Here is a 16,938-nt window from a genome sequence, read left to right on the forward strand (position 1 = left end):
GACTGACAGTTTCCTAAAAAAAAAAAAAAAGAAAAAAAGCCCTGTTTAAAGAGACATACCCCTCCTTCAAATCGGTAGGCTGTAAATTGCCGTGGAGACAGTTCGAAGCTGACCAAAGTTAGTCTGAACTTTTAACAACCTTCCTTTGACAGCGTCCTCCTCTGCCACTGGTTTTGTTCGCTAGGTCAACCAAACAGCAACCACAGCACTTTTCTTTTAGGCCCGTGACGAGCAGAGACTTTGGCTTCCAGTCAGGAAACGAGTCACCACAGTTCATGCCATTGGTATGTATTTCTTGGGGTTTTTTAAAAAAATTAACTGTCTCTTGGGTCAGAGAACAGCATGGCTTAGTGGATGGAGAACAGGCCTGGGAGTCAGAAGGTCAGGAGTTCTAATCCCAACTCTGCCACTTGTCTGCTGTGTGACCTTGGGCAAGTTACTTCACTTCTCTGTGCCTCAGTTACATCATTTGTAAAATTGGGATTGAGACTGAGTGCCCCATGTGGGACAGGGACTGCATCCAACCTGATTTGCTGGTATCCACCCCAGAGTTTAGTACAGTGTCTGGCACATAGTAAGAGTTTAACAAATACAATTACTATTACTATTATTATGAGATATGTCAATTCATGAAAATTAGAAGTTCTACTTCCAGCACACAACCATTATGCCTGTTTTTCCTGGTTGAGGAATGGATTTTGCTGGAGGCAGTGGTGTGGATGAGCTTTATTGGATCTTCATCTCACAGAACATTTTGGATTAGAAATTGCCTTCCACCATGCCCTCAGTCTTTGCTCCTTGTCACCTCACATTGTCCAAGACCAAAGGTCTAGTTAATTTAATCAGCCAATCAATCAATCAATCATATTTATTGAGGGCTTACTTTGTGCACAGTACAACAGAGTTGGTAGATATGAGGAGCCCACAAGGAGCTTACAGTCTAGAGGGTGAAACAGATTAGAGAAGCAGCGTGGCTCAATGGAAAGAGCTCGGGCTTGGGTGTCAGAGGTCATGAGTTCGAATTCCGGCTCTGCCATTTGTCAGCTGTGTGACTGTGGGCAAGTCACTTCACTTCTCTGGGCCTCATTTCCCTCATCTGGAAAATGGGGATTACTGTGAGCCTCATGTGGGACATCCTGATAACCCTGTATCTACCCCAGCGCTTAGAACAGTGCTCTGCACATAGTAAGCACTTAACAAATACCAACATTATTATATTGAAATAAATAAAGGTAAAAAAAACCCAGATATGTATGTTCGTGTTGTAGGGCTGAGAGTGGGGTGAATATTAAGTGCTAAAAGGGTGCAGATCCAAGTGCAAGGGGAGAGAAGGCTTGGGGGACTAAAAGCTTAACTGGGGAAGGTCTCTTGGAGGAGATGTGATTTTTACTAAAGGTTTGAAGGTGGGGATAGTGGTGGGCTATGTATATGGAGAGGGAGGGAATTTCTGGCCAGAGGAAGATTATGGGCAGGGGGTTGGCAATGAGATAGACAAGATTCTTCTCCTTACCTCCAGGCAGACCACTCTCCCCACCCTCAAAGCCCTCTTAAAATCAAATCTCCAGGAAACCTTCCCTGTCTAATTACCTGTCTCCCCATTTTATTCCTCCCCATACTGTGTTACCTTTGTTTGGAGTGCAAACCTGTTCTTCCCCAGACTTCCCATACCTAATAATGTTGGTATTTGTTAAGCGCTTACTATGTGCAGAGCACTGTTCTAAGCACTGGGGTAGACACAGGGGAATCAGGTTGTCCCATGTGGGGCTCACAGTCTTAATCCCCATTTTACAGATGAGGGAACTGAGGCCCAGAGAAGTTAAGTGACTTGCCCACAGTCACACAGCTGACAAGTGGCAGAGGTGGGATTCGAACTCATGAGCCCTGACTCCAAAGCCCGTGCTCTTTCCACTGCGCCATGCTACTTCTTGACCACACCAGTACCTTCCCAATCTCACAAGCCCATAATCTTAATAATAACAATAGTGGTATTATCTTGTTTCATCCCTCTCATCCATATTTATTGAGCACTTACTATATACTGAGCACTGTACTAAGTACTTCGGAGATCTGATCTCCATGATCTATTAAAACTCAGTATTCGCGCTTTGCTCTTCTCATCTTTCTTACCACTGCTTACTTGTTCACACCCTCCCTCTGGCCTGGAATTCCTTCCTCCCTCACATCTGATAGACCACCACTCTCCCCACTTTCAAAATCCTCTTAAAATCCTACTTCCTCCAAGAAGCCATCCCTGTTTAAGCCCTCCCTCCTTCATTATGCATGCATTTGGGTCTGTATTCCTTAACCACTTTGATATTCAACCCACCCCCAAATCTATATCACTTATGAATATGCCCATCTGTAATTTAATTTAATCTCTGTCCGTCTCCCCTTCTAGTATGTAAACTCTTTGTGGACTGGGATCTCGTTTACCAACTCATTGAATGACTGATTGATTGATTGATTGATTGAGTCCTCAGCCCTTAAGAATTTGGGGACTCGCCTCACCTTCTTCCCCCTCCTTCCCCTTCACCCCACATAATTTATGTCTATCATTTAAACTTGGTTGCTTTTCTTACTAGTAAGTTCTTCAATAGCTCAGTTGGTAGAGTGAAGGATTGTAGCAGAATTTCCCATAGTCATCCTTAGGTTGCTGGTTCGATTCTGGCTCGAAGGATTTCCAAATTTTTTTTTAGATAAGCAGCGTGGCTCAATGGAAAGAGCACGGGCTTTGGAGTCAGAGATCATGGGTTTGACTCCTGGCTCTGCCACTTGTTAGCTGTGTGACTGTGGGCAAGTCACTTCACTTCTCTGTGTCTCAGTTACCTCATCTGTAAAATGGGGATTAAGACTGTGAGCCCCACGTGGGACAACCTGATTCCCTTGTGGGACAACCTGATTCCCAGCACTTAGAACAGTGCTTGGCACATAGTCGGCATTAACAAATGCCAACATTAACATTATTATTATTATTATTGTTATTATTATTATTTTATTGTCTGCCTCTGATAGATGACAAGCTTGTTGACAGCAGGAATTGTGTCTGCTAACTCTGTTGTACTCTCCCAACTGCTCTGCACAGAGTAAGAGGTCAATAAATAGTATCGATTGGTTGATTGATTGACGAAAGCCATAAAATCCCTCTGGGCCCATACAGTTTAAAGCTCAGATGAGCACAGTATATTGTACCCGTTGTGTGCTCAAAAAATGCAACAACTAATGCAACCACTATTAGATGGCCTGTGTTCTTCTCCAAGTCAGACCCTAAAGATATCAATACTCTCACTCATTCAACCAATCAATCCATGGTATTCATTACAATGCTTACTGTGTGCAGAGCAGTATACTAACCGCCTGGAAGAGTACAATTCAATAGAGTTGGTAGACACTTTCCCTGCCGACATTAAACTCCTACCTATCCTCACTCCTCTGCCACTACACCTCAGTCCGCTAATTTATAATAACCAATTGCAGATAAAACACTCAGATACCACTTGGGGTTCGCAGTCTAAGTAGGAGGGAGAAAAGGCATTTAATCCCCATTTTGCAGTACAGGAAGCTGAGGCACAGAGAAGCTTAGTGATTTGTGACTTAATGGAGAAGGAGTGTTGCCTAGTGGTTAGAGCACGGGCCTAGGCGTTAGAAGGACCTGGGTTCTAATCCCAGCTCCACCACTTGCCCGTGGAGTGATTTGGGGAAATCACTTTACTTCTTTGTGCCTCAGTTACCTCATCTGTAAAATGGGAATTGAAACTGTGAGCCTCTCGTGGGATAGGGACTATGTCCAACTCAATTTGCTTGCATCTACTCCAGCACTTAGTACAGTGTCTGGCACATAGTAAGCACTAAACAAATACCATAATTATTATTATTAATGACATGCCCAAGATCACATAGCAGGTACACAATGGAGCTGGGATTTAAACTCGTGTCCTCTTACTCACAGCCTGCATTCTTTCCACTAGGCCATTCTGCATACCATTCTTATAACACCAACTAACTCATACTGTGACTTGATCTTGTCTCTCACCACGACCCCTCATTCATGACCTCTCTCCTGTCTGGAACTCCCTCCCTTTATATATCTGTCGGGCCAGCATTCTCCCCATCTTCAAAGTCTGACTGTTAATCACATCTCCTCCCAGAAGCCTTCCCTGACTAACCTGTCATTTCTCGATTCTATCCTTCCGTCCTGCACTGCCTAGGCACATGAATCCTCACCTCCGAGCACTCTGACACTCACTCTACCTCCACTCTCAGAACACATATGTACATATCCTTGCTTCTCCTAGGTGTAATTAATACATTACGGATACTCCCATAAGTGCTGTGGGTCTGTGGGTGGGAGTAAAAAAGCGTGCGAATCCAAGTGCAAGGACTGCGCATAGGGAGTGGGAGAAGAGGAAATGAGAGCTTAGTCAGGGAAGGCCTCTTGGAGGAGATGTGCTTTTAATAAAGCTTTGAACCTGGTGAGAGTGATGGCTTGTCAGATATGAAGGGGAAGGGAGTTCCAGGCTAGGGGCAGGTGGTGGGCAAGGGGTCAGTGGCGAGGTAGATCAGATCAAGGTACACTGAGTAGGTTGGCCTTAGAAAAGTGAAGTGTGTGTGCTGGGTTGTAGTAGGATATTAGAGAGGTAAGATAGGAGGGAGAAAGGATATTGAGAGGAAGGAGACTGAGTCCTGGTTATTGGAAGTTCTGTTTGATGTGGAGGTGGATGGGCAACCACTGGAAGTTCTTGAGGTGTGGTGAAACATGGACTGAATGGTCTTGTAGAAAAATGATCTGGGCAGTAGAGTGAAGTGTTAGCTGAAGTGGGGAGGGACAGGAGGCAGGAAGGTCAGCAAGTCGGCTGATGCAGAACTCAAGATGGGGTAGAATAAGTGTTTGGATTAATGTGGCATCACTTTGAATGGAGAGGAAAGGGTGAATTTGAGTGATGTTGTGAAGATTGAACCGACAGAACTTGGCGAAAGATTGAATATGTGGGTTGAATTAGAGAGATGAGTCGAGGATAACTCCAAGATTACGGGCTTTTGAGACAGGGAAGGTGGTGATTTTGTCTACAGTGATGGGAAAGTGATGGGGAGGACAGGGTTTGGGTGGGAAGGCAAGGAGTTATTTTTTGGACATGTTAGGTCTGGGGTGTTGGCAGGACATCCAAATAGAGATGAAGTCCTTAGGATGGTTGATGGGTCATAAGAATTTGCCTGTAACAGGAGTTTTCAATCTCCTAGAGAGGCAGCATGGCCTAATGAAAAAGACATTAGCTTGAAAGTCAGAGAAACTTGGTTTTTATGGCTCTGCCAATTGCCTGTTGTGTGACCTTGAGTAAGTCATTTAACTTCCCTGTGCCTCAGTGTCCTCATCTGCAAAATGGCCATTTAAAAGTCCCCCTTAGGGACAGGGATTGTGTACAAACTGATTATCATGTATCTACCTCATCACTTAATACAGTGCTTGGCACATAGTAAGAGCTTAATAAATGTCATCATCATCATCATCATCATCATCATCATTCTAGATAATAGTGGCTATTTTTCAGTGTTTATTAGAGAAGTTAATTGGCAAAGAAGTCATGCCTAAATGCAATCAATCAATCAATGGTATTTACTGAGTACTTAATGTGTTTAGAGCACTGTATTAAGGATGTGGGAGTATAAAATACAATATAGGTGTTAGACCTAATCCCTGCCCACAGGGAGGTTACAGTCTAGTGTGGGATAACAAAATGGTGTCAGGAGAAAGTTCTGTGATGTAGTCTGACTGTGGGTGGCCGGTCCAGGTATCTGCACAGGGCATTGGTGGCCATCCCTGACTACAGGTGACAACTCCTTAGACTGTAATTTTTTTGTGGACAGGGAATGTATCTGTTTATTGTTCTTTTGTACTCTTTCTAGTTCTTAGTACAGTGCTCTTCACACAGTAAGCACTCAATAAATTTGATTGAATGAACTCATAGGGATAATCAGACATCTCTCTTCCCCCAGCCCCGGCAGCTTTCCAACAGGAACTGCCAGCTCTCTGCCAGGGCCTGGCAATTATCAATTGGGGCTGAAAATGGTGACAGCTTTCTGGCTTGTTAGCTCTCTGAAGCCTGCCCCTTGCCCACTCTTACCCTCCCTAAAATTTCTGACTCCTTTTTGCCCCCACACTAGAAATGAAAAGATTTTACTGATGGGCAAAGTCCTACAAGGTTTTGTTTGCAGTCAGAGGGACATGAGAGGAGGCTAGACACTCTTCTGTCTCCTCATCTGCCACCTCCCTCCACCACGCTCCCCACCAGGTCACTTCCCCACATACCCTCCTAGGAGTGGAGGCCATGATCCAGCTAATCTGGATGGCAGTGAAAAGTACCAGAAATGGCAATGAAAAGTATCCCCGCTTCAAAGCCTTACTGAAGGCACATCTCCTTCAAGAGGTCTTCCCTGACTAAGGCCTTCTTTCCTATTCTCCCATTGCCTTCTGAGTCACCCTGGGGGTTGCTCCCTTTATTCATCCCCCATTCCCAGCCCCACAGCACTTATGTACATATCTGAAATTTAATTTATTTATATTAATGTCCATCTCCCCCTCTAGATTTTAAGCTCATTTTGGGCAAGGAATCTGTCTATTGTTATAATGCACTCTTCTAAGTGCTTAGTACAGTGTTCTGCACACAGTAAGTGTTCAACAAATAGGATTGATTAACTGATTCAATGACTTGGAATCAGCTTCTTTCCAAATGGCCTCCCAATCAATCAATAATAATTATAGTAGTTGTGGTATTTGTTAAGTGCTTACTACGTGCCAGGCATTGTTCTAAGCTCAGGGATAGATACAAGGTAATCAGGTTGGACACAGTCCCTGTCCAACACAGGGGTCACGGTTTTAATCCTCTTTACAGATGAGGGAAATGAGGAGAAGAGAAACGAAGTGACTTGCTGAAAATCATACAGCAGACAAGTGGAGGAGCCAGAATTTGAAACCAGGTCCTTCTGACTCCCAGGCCTGTGTTCCTCTGTCCACTAGGTCACAAATTAACCAAACAGTACTTATTGAGCACTACACCCAAATGTCCAGGACGAGGCTGTGATCCCCACGTATCCTCCAGGACAACTCTCTGATGGGCCGAGATCTTAATTTTCCAGATTTGCCCACCGTTGTTGGAAAAGGGATCTACTTGTGGCTCCATCCATGCTTCCCCAAAGCAAAAAATTTCTAAAACGTCACGCCCCCATTTCTCTCCATCGCGGAGGGGTTTCAATGAAGTCAATGTCCAGCAAGGGTTGCGTGTGGGGGTGCAAGTAGCCTTGGGGAAGGAACTGACAGCTCTGTGTCCCTGGCCAGGTTTTGCAGCTGAACTCAGCAAGGAGGGATGGCAGAATCTCAGCTGGACGTCCCTGCACCGGCACCAGCACCAGACGGTGACTGTCTTGATCTGCACCATTGAGCGGGGGTCAGTGGTCAGTCGCTGCACTGCTGCCAACTGGAACGTGCCCTCAGAGAAAAGAGCTGGGGCTATCCCAGGAGGGCTGGAGAAAGGTGGGTCATAATAATTATAATATTAATGTTAATAATAGTGGCACGTGTTAAGCACTTACTATTTGCCAAGCATTGTTCTAAGTGCTGGAGTAGATACACATTATTCAGGATGGATGCAGTCCCTGTCCCATTTGGAGCTTACACTCTTATCCCCATTTTACAGATGAGGTAACTGAGGCCCAGAGAAGTGAAGTGACTTGCCCTCCCTAAAATCTCTGATTCCTCTTTGCCCCTATACTCAAAATGAAAAGTTTGCACTGATGGGCAAAGTTGCACAATGTTTTTTTTGCAGTCAGAGGCACATAATAATGATAATGTTGGTATTTGTTAAGCGCTTACTATGTGCAGAGCACTGTTCTAAGCGCTGGGGTAGATGCAGGGGAATCAGGTTGTCCCACGTTGGGCTCACAGTCTTAATCCCCATTTTACAGATGAGGGAACTGAGGCCCAGAGAAGTTAAGTAACTTGCCCACAGTCACACAGCTGACAAGTGGCAGAGCAGGGAGTCGAACCCATGACCTCTGACTCCGAAGCCCAGGCTCTTTCCACTGAGCCACGCTGCTTCTCTATAATGTTGGTATTGTTAAGCGCTTACTATGTGCAGAGCACTGCTCTAAGCGCTAAGGTAGGTACAGGGTAATTAGGTTGTCCCACATGAGGCTCACAGTCTTCATCTCCATTTTACAGATGAGGGAACTGAGGCAAAGAGAAGTCAAGTGACTTGCCCGCAGTCACACAGCTAAGTGGCAGAGTCGGGATTCGAACCCATGATCTCTGACTCCCAAGCCCGGGCTCTTTCCACTGAGCCACGCTGCTTCATGTGAGGAGACTGGACACATGAAGTAACTGAGGACCAGAGAAGTGAAGTGATTTGCCCAAGGTCACACAGAAGACAAGATTTGAATCCAGGTCCTTCTAACTCTCAGGCCTATGCTTCACAGCCCTCTGGCTCCTTTCCCAAGGGAGGATGGCTCAACCCTCAGGACAAGGCCCTGTCTTGCTGGACTCTCCCAGGGGTGGTAGGGGCTGCTTGGGGAGGGGTTGACCCACAAAGCAGGGGAAGAGAGGCTGAGCCTCATTATCATATCTTTATCATTATTCTTATCATCATGATTAGCAGTAATAATAATGATAACAAAAATAATATTTACGGTATTTCCGAAGTGCTTACTATGTGCCCAGCACCGTACTAACCACTGGTATGGATACAAGCAAATTGAGGTGGACACAGTCCCTGGCCCACATGGGCTCACACTCTTAATGCCCATTTTACAGATGATATAACAGAGGCACAGAGAAGTGAAGTGACTTGCCCATGGGCACATGGCAGGTAAGTGGAAGAGCCAGGATGGGAACCCACATCTTTCTGACTCCCAGGTCCATGTTCTATCCACTAGGCCAAGAAGAAAAAACTCAGAACTGAAAATCAGAAGACCTGGGTTCTAGTCCCAACTCTGCCATTTGCCCACTGGGTGACCTTGAGGAAGTCACTTAACTACTCTGCACATCATCTGGAAAATGGGGATCAAAAACCTGCTCTCTCTTCCCCATAGACTGTGAGACCCTTGTGGGAATGTGACTGCTTTTTTTATCTGCTCACATTGTATCTACCCAGTGCTCAGTCAGTGCCAGGCACATAGTAAGTGCTCAAGAGAACACATCACTACGATGGTTATTACTATCAGATCAGGGCTGGCCATTGGACAGAAGGTTCAGGTGGCTTCGGGGTGTTAGCGTTCCCAAAGGATCCAGTTTTTAGGGAGCACATGTGGATCACTTCTTTCAGCCTCTCCTGGTTCTTCTCCTAGCTCTTTGGCCACTCAATCTCAGTCTCTTTCATGGCCTCCTCCTCTGCCTCTCGCCCCACCACAAATGTGGAAGTTTCTCAAGGTTCAGTTCTGGGTCTCCTTCTATTCTCCATCTACACCCACTCCCTTGGAGAACTCACTTGCATCTATGGCTTCAACTACCATCAATCAATCAATCGTATTTATTTAGTGCTTATTGTGTTTAGAGTACTCTACTAAGCTCTTGGGAGAGTACAATACAACAGAACTGATAGATATTTTCCCTACCCACAACTAGCTCTCTGCCTAGAGGGAGCTTATGATTTCCAAATCGACTTCTCCGTTGCTGACCTCCCAACTTTTCTGTAGCCTCATATCTCCTCCTTCTTTCAGGACAACTCTACTTGGATGAAAGAATAATAATAATAATTGTGGTATTTGTTAAGTGCTTACCGTGCGCCAGTCACTGTACTAAGTGCTGGGTGGATACAAGCAAATCAGGTTGGAAATTATCCCTGTCCCATGGTAGGGCTCACGGTTTCAATCCTCATTTTACAGATGAGGTAACTGAGGCACAGAGAAGTGAAGTGACTTGACTAAGGACACAGAGCAGACAAGTGGCAGAGCTGGGATGAGAACCCACAACCTTCTGACTCCCGGGCCTGTGCTCTATCCACTATGCCATAGATGCCCTAGCTACACCTCAAACTTAAGTCCAAAACAGAACTCGTCATCTTCCCAACTAAATCCTGCCCTCCCCTTGACTTTTCAATCACTGTAGACACCTCCAGTTAACCATCCTCCCAGTTTTATTTTAATGAGATGTACATCACCTTGATTCCATTATTGTTAATGAGATGCACATCACCTTGATTCTATTTATTTGCTATTGTTTTAATGAGATGTTCATCCCCTTGATTCTATTTATTGCTATTGTTTTTGTCTGTCTGTCTCCCCTGATTAGACTGTAAGCCCGTCAAAGGGCAGGGACTGTCTCTATCTGTTACCGATTTATACATTCCAAGCGCTTAGTACAGTGCTCTGCACATAGTAAGCGCTCAATAAATACTATGGAATGAATGAATGAGCCCATTATCTTGTCATTATCCCTGATTCATCTCTCTTAATCAACCCACATATTCAATGTCACCAAACCCTGTCAGTTCAACCTTCATCAACATTGCTAAAATTTTCCCTTTCCTTCCCATCCAAACTGCTACCCAGTTGATCTTGGGGACTCATCCTATCCCACTGTGACTCCTGCATCACCCTCCTTTCTGACCTCCCTGCCTCTTGTCTCTCCCCATTTCAGCTCATACGTCACTCTACTGCCCAGATCATTTTTCTGCAAAACTATTCAGTTCGTGTTTCCCCACTCCTCAAGAACCTCACTGGTTGCTCTTCCAAACAATCAATCGTTAAATCATAAGTAGTGAGGTTTTACTGTGTGCAGAATATTGTACTAAGTGCTTGGGTGAGTATAATATAACAGACTTAGTAGATACATTCCCTACCCACAACGAGATTGCATTCTAGAGGATTCCCCCACTCCTCAAGAACCTCCAGTGGTTGCCCATCCACCAAATAGAAACTCTTAGCCATTGACTTTAAAGCACTAGGTCACCGTGCCCTATCCTACCTTAATTCTCTGATTTCCTACCACAACCCAGGCTACAAACTTCACTCCTCAAACACTGTACTCAACTCAACTATCTCGCCACCGCCCTTTCACCCATATCCTACCTCTAGCCTGGAAGTCTCTGCCTCTTCATATCCAATAGGTGATCACTCTACCCACCCTCAAAGCCTTATTAAGGTCGCAACTCCTCCAAGAGGCCTTCCCTGACTAATCCCTCATTTCCCTCTCTCCTTCTGCCTTGCACTTGGCTGTGCACTCTTTATTTACCTGTCCCTTAGCCTCACAGCACTTATGTACATATCTATAATTTATTTATTTTTATTCATGTCTGTATTCCCCTCTAGACTCTAAATTCCTTTTGGGCAGGGAACATGTCTACCAACTGTGTTATACTGTACTCTCCCAAGCAATTAGTAGTGTTCTGAACACACTAAGTACTCAAGACATATGATTTGCTTATTTATTTAGATTAACGTCTGTCTCCCCTTCTGGACTGTAAGCTCGTTGGGGGCAGGAAACGTGTCTGTTTATTGTTACATCGTACTCTTCCAAGCATTTAATCCAATGCTTGGCACACAGTATGCAATCAATAAATACAATTGAATGAATCCAAGCATTTAGTACAGTGCTCTGCGTACAGTAAGCACTCAATAAATATGATTGAGTGAGTGATTTCAGCCGGTCCTTGGCCAAGTCGAGGGCGGAAGCGACCCCTAGGCCAGACAGGCAGGGGCTGAGTTGTTAAGGGGCTGTGGGGGGCTGGTACAGCATGGGTCCGTGGGCCAGCTTGCGAGCAGGATGATGGGAGATAGAGCCCACTCGCTCAGGCCCATGTGGTCTTGGGTTTGGAGCCAATGGCTCATGGCCAGGGGGCTCCCGAGTCCTGAGGCCAGCCAAGCTACTGACTTTGGCCCCCACGGCCCCCCACTGGCGGCCCCCCACCGGCAGTCCCCCGCCACCCCCACCGGCATCCAGCCGCGGAATAGTCTTGTGTTCCGGCCAGCCCAGCTGGAACAGGAGTCCTTGCCCAGAAACAGATGCAGCCTCTCGCCTGAGCCTTCCGGGGGAAATCATTTATCGCCTTCTTCTCCCAAGAAGACAATTGCAGATGGAAGAGGTGTTTGGTACACGGAGAGAAAAGCGAATGAGACAAAGAGCAAGTTCACATCTGAGAGAGAAGGCTATGAGGCCCAAGATTAATGCGGTTGATTCAACCGTCAATTAAGCCCTCAGAGAGGGGCTTGGGGCCACTCCTTAGGAAACCTGGACTCTTATCCCAACTCTGGCCTTCTGGGTGATTCTGGGAGAGCCTCTTCACTTTTCTATGCCTCGATTTCTTCAACTGTAAAATGGGGATAAGGACCTGGGTTCTAATCCTGGCTCTGCCACATGTCTGCTGTGTAACCTTGGGCAAGTCATTTCACTTCTCTGGGCCTCAGTTCCCTCTTCTGTCAAATGGGGATTAAGACCATGAGCTCCACTTATCCAACCTGATTAGCTTGTATCTCCCCCAGCACTTGGAGCATTGGTTGGCACATAATAAGTGCTTAGCAAGTACCATAATTAAAGTCATTACTATTAAGTCCAAAGTGTCTGAGCTGATTATCTTGTATAAATCCCAGGGCTTAGTACACTGTCTCTAGAATGTAAGCTCACTGTGGGCAGGGAAAGTGTCTGTTCTCTACTCTCACAAGAGCTTAGTACAGTGCTCTGCCCACAGTAAGTGCTCAATAAATACAGTTGACTGGCTAACTGACTGATAGGCACTTAATATGTGCATATACTATTATTATTATCATCATTATCACTATCTTTATCATCATTATGTGGGCAGGGATTGTCTCTCTTGCTGAATTGTACTTTCCAAGTGCTTAGTACAGTACTCTGCAAACAGTAGGCATTCTCGGTTTGGGCCCCTACATTTGTAGTAGCCATCATATTTGTTGAGCACTCCCTATGGGCAGAACACTGAACATGGTGCTGAGAAAGAGTACAGAGTGGGGAATTAGACACAGAGCACTTGGGAGAGTACAGTATAACAGAGATGGTAGATACATTCATTGCCCACAAGGAGCTTACAGTCTAGATGAGGTGTCCTGTCTTATGCTGTCGATTTGTCTCCGACCCATAGGACTCCATGGACACATTTCTCCCAGAATGCCTCACCTACAACTGCATTCGTTCTGGTAGTGTATCCACTGAGTTTTCTTGGTAAAAATATGGAAGGGGTTTACTGTCACCTTCTTCTGTGCAGTAAACCTGGGTCTCTGCCCTCGACTCTCTCCCATTCTGTTGGGGAGGCAGCGTGGCTCAGAGGAAAGAGCCTGGGCTTCGGAGTCAGAGGTCATGAGTTCAACTCCCGGCTCTGCCGCTTGTCAGCTGTGCGACTGTGGGCAAGTCACTTCACTTCTCTGTGCCTCAGTTACCTCATCTGTAAAATGGGGATTAACTGTGAGCCTCACGTGGGACAACCCGATTACCCTGTATCTACCCCAGTGCTTAGATTAGTGCTGCTCTGCACATAGTAAGTGCTTAACAAATACCAACATTATTATTATTATTATTAGGAGAGTTTTGACATATAGCAGATTGCCTTCCATTCACTAGCCAAGCAAGGAATGGAATGGGTATGCCTCTCCTCTGCCTCCCATAGCTGGACCTGAGACTGGTAGAGTACTGGAAACTCTCCAGTTATAATCCTGAGAGGGCCTAGTTCGGGGGATCAACCTTAAAAGAATTATGGCTATTCATTCAATCATTCATTCACTCATTCAATCATATTTATTGAGGACTGCTGTGTGCAAAGCACTGTACTAAATGTGAATATGTTCTGGGGGCTGAGGAAGCGCCAAATAAGTGGTGAATAAGAAGCAGCGTGGCTTAGTGGAAAGAGCTTGGATTTGGGAGTTAGAGGTCTTGGGTCTAATCCTGGCTCTGCCACTTATCAGCTGTGTGACTTTGGGTAAGTCATTTAACTTCTTTGTGCCTCAGTCACTGCATCTGTAAAATGGGGATGAAGGCTGTGAGCCCCATGGAGGACAACCCGATTTACTTGTATCTACCCCAACCCTTAGAACAGTGCTTGGCACATAGTAAACACTTAACACAGCATGGCTCAGTGGAAAGAGCCCGGGCTTTGGAGTCAGAGGTCATGAGTTCGAATCCCGGCTCTGCCACTTGTCTGCTGTGTGACCTTGGGCAAGTCACTTCACTTCTCTGGCCCTCAGTTCCCTCATCTGGAAAATGGGGATGAAGACTGTGAGCCCCACGTGGGACAACCTGATTCCCCTGTGTCTACCCCCGCGCTTAGAACAGTGCTCTGCACAGAGTAAGCGCTTAACAAATACCAACATTATTATTATTATTATTATAATAGGGTGCAAATCCAAGTGCAAGAGTGATGTAGAAGGGAGTGAGAGTTAGGGAAATAAGGGCTAATACAGGGAAAGAATCTCGCAGGATGTGTTGTTTCAATAACACTTTGAAGGTGGGGAAAATCTTGGTTTATCAGATTTGAAGCAGGAGGGAGTTCCAGGTCAGAGGCAGGACGTGGGCACCGAGGGAGTGGGGAGATAGACGAGATGGAAGTAAAAGTGGATAGGGTGGCATTAGAGGAGCCAAGTGAGCCTGCTGGGTTGAAGAATGAAATCAGTGAGGTAAGATAGGATCAACCCGTGATATTTATTGAGTGCTTACTGTGTGCAGAACACTGTACCAAGTGCTTGAGAGAGTATATTACAACAGAGTTGTAGACACAGTCCTTCAGGAAAGTGTTTATCTTTATTTTGAACTCTCCCTAGGGCTTAGTACAGTGCCCTTTGCACACAAAGCTCTCAATAAATTCAATTGACTGACTGCCCACACGAGTTTACAGTCTAGACTAAAGCAAATTTTTAGTTGAAACAAGTGTCAGTTTCTGCAAATGGACTGATTTCATCTGGAAACCTCTCATCTTTAGAAATTTTCCTTTATCACATTTTATCTTGTGTCCAGGGAAAGATCATGCATAATTTTGAAGTGCAGAGGTTTGTTTTACGACCATAACATTGGAGAGGCCTCTTTGGAGAAGCCAACTTAGAACCTGAGCATTATGTAGGACAGAAACCGTGTCCATCCTGATCACCCTGTTCCTGTCCCAGTGCTTAAAACAAGGCTTGGCACATCATACTGTAGTGCTTAAAAACCATTATGAAAATAAAAAAAAACAAGCCAATCAGCCCACAGAGAAAATTTACCCATAAAAAAATAGGGAAAGTAATGTACCATGGTTATACCTTGGTTGAGAAAGGCCAGTAATTTATCAATCCACAACTTTTTTCGAGGGGCAAGATGATCGAATGCTTTAAAACCAATGGCAAGGACTTTCTGTTCATTTTAGAGATGGCTGGGCAACCACTGGAGGTTCTTGAGAAGTGGGGAAACATGGACTGAACAGTTTTGTAGAAAAATGATCTGGGCAGCAGGGTGAAATAAGGACTGGAGGCAGGAAGGTCAGCAAGGAGGCTGATGCATTAGTCAAGACGGGATAGGATAAATTCCTGGTAGCAATTTGGCTGGAGAAGAATGGACAGATTTTAGCAATATGTCGAAAATAGAACCAGTAAGATTTGAAGATTGATTTAATACGAGGGTTGAATGAGAAAGATAAGTTGAGGATAACACCAATGTTATGGGCTTGTGAGACAGGAAGGATGGAAGCGTTGTCTACAATGATGGGAAATTCATGGGGAAGACAGATTTTGGTTGGGAAGATGAGGAGTTTGGTTTAGAACATATTAAGTTAGAGGTGTCAGTAGGATATCCAAAAAGAGATGTCCTGAAGTCAGGAGGCAATATGATACCACAGAGAAATGGAGAGGCCAGGGCTGGAGTTGTAAATGTGGGAATCATCCACATATGGTAATTGAGGCATGGGAGTGAATGAGTTCTCTAAGGGAGTTGATGTAAATGGAAATTAGAAGGGGGCACAGAACTGAACTTTGAGGACTCCCTCAGTTAGGGGTGGAAGGCAGAGATCTTGTTTTATGCTGTTGAGTCATCTCCGACCCATAATAACGCCATGGACACATCTCTTCCAGAATGCTCCATCTCCATCTGCAATCATCTGGTAGTGTATCCACAGAGTTTTCTTGGTCAAAATCTGAAAGTGGTTTACCACTGCCTCCTTCCCCACAGTAAACTTGAGTGTCCCCCCTCAACTCTCTTCCATGCTGCTACTGCCCAGCACAGGTGAGTTTTGACTTGTGGCAGATTGCCTTCCACTCACTAGCCACTGCCCAAGCTAGGAATGGAATGGGTATGCTTCCGCTTGACTCTCCCTCCCATAGTCGAGACTGGTAAAGTACTGGAAACTCTCCGGGAGCGACCATGAGAGGGGGCGAGCAGAGGAGGAGCCCTCAGAAGAAACTGAGAATGAGTAACAAGAGAAATAGGAGGAGCTCAAGAAAGGAGAGTGTCAATGATGACAAGTTAGATGATGGTTTCAGGAGAAGGCCCTTCCCAACTCCCAACTCCTCAACTCCTCTAGACTGGAAACTCCTTGTGGGCAGGGATGGTAACCGCCAATTCATTCATTCAATCATATTTATTGAGTGCTTACTGTGTGCAGAACACTGTATTAAGCGTTTGGAAAGTACAACTCAACGCTATTATGTTATGCACTCTAAAGTGCTTAGTACACTGCTTTGCACAAGCACTCAATAAATACCACCGATTGATAAGAGGAGAAGCAGCGTGGCTTAGTAGATAGAGCATGGGCTTGGGAGTCAGAGGTCATGGGTTCTAATCCTGGCTCTACCGTTTGTCAGCTGTGTGACCTTGGGCAAGTCACGTCACTTCTCTGGGCCTCAGTTACTTCATCTGTAAAATGGCGATGAAGACTGTGAGCCCTATGTGGGACAACCTGATTACCCTGTATCTGCAGTTAGAACAGTGCTTGGCACATAGTCAGTGCTTAACAAATACCAACATTATTATTATTATAACACTCT

General features: G+C 45.3%; 1 non-coding gene across 1 annotated transcript; it reads right to left on the bottom strand.

Annotated features, from left to right (window-relative positions):
* Positions 1-16,187: 16,187 nt before the first annotated feature.
* LOC114817336 lies at positions 16,188-16,325 on the bottom strand. The gene has a single exon (XR_003765196.1). It is a non-coding gene; the product is annotated as a small nucleolar RNA SNORA7 (small nucleolar RNA).
* Positions 16,326-16,938: the final 613 nt, after the last annotated feature.

The sequence above is a fragment of the Ornithorhynchus anatinus genome, chromosome 1, assembly GCF_004115215.2.
Source record: "Ornithorhynchus anatinus isolate Pmale09 chromosome 1, mOrnAna1.pri.v4, whole genome shotgun sequence".
Classification (NCBI taxonomy): domain Eukaryota; kingdom Metazoa; phylum Chordata; class Mammalia; order Monotremata; family Ornithorhynchidae; genus Ornithorhynchus; species Ornithorhynchus anatinus.